Genomic DNA, 427 nt, shown 5'->3' with positions numbered 1-427 from the left:
GCTGCCGCCGCCGCCTCCGCCGCCGCCGCCGCCGCCGCCTCCGTCTCCACCGCCGCCACCTCCGGCCACGCTAACACAGTGCTAAAATCATTCGAAATGGCTCGTTGGAAATGGTCAGCTTCTCTGCGATCTGACGCCGCCTTTCGATTAGGCGCCGTCGCGCCTAAAGGCCGCTCGGAAAGGGAAAGAGAGAAATGTCGTATTAAATGAAAGAGTATTGATTAAATAATACCATGTATCATTCATTTTTCAATAGATGCAATTGCGTCATTAACGTGACAAAAATAAAGCTGGATCTTATAATCGATGTGCTTATTTCAATGAGCCTGTTCAATATGTATTATACTTTTTATACAACTTTCTTCACAAAGGAAATTTTTATACTTTACTTTTCTTAAAAAGTAAACGCAATCTACGTACCTATTAA

The sequence above is a fragment of the Trachymyrmex septentrionalis genome, unplaced genomic scaffold (genome assembly GCF_001594115.1).
Source record: "Trachymyrmex septentrionalis isolate Tsep2-gDNA-1 unplaced genomic scaffold, Tsep1.0 scaffold211, whole genome shotgun sequence".
Taxonomy (NCBI): Eukaryota; Metazoa; Arthropoda; class Insecta; order Hymenoptera; family Formicidae; genus Trachymyrmex; species Trachymyrmex septentrionalis.
Note: the sequence above shows the minus strand (reverse complement) of the source record.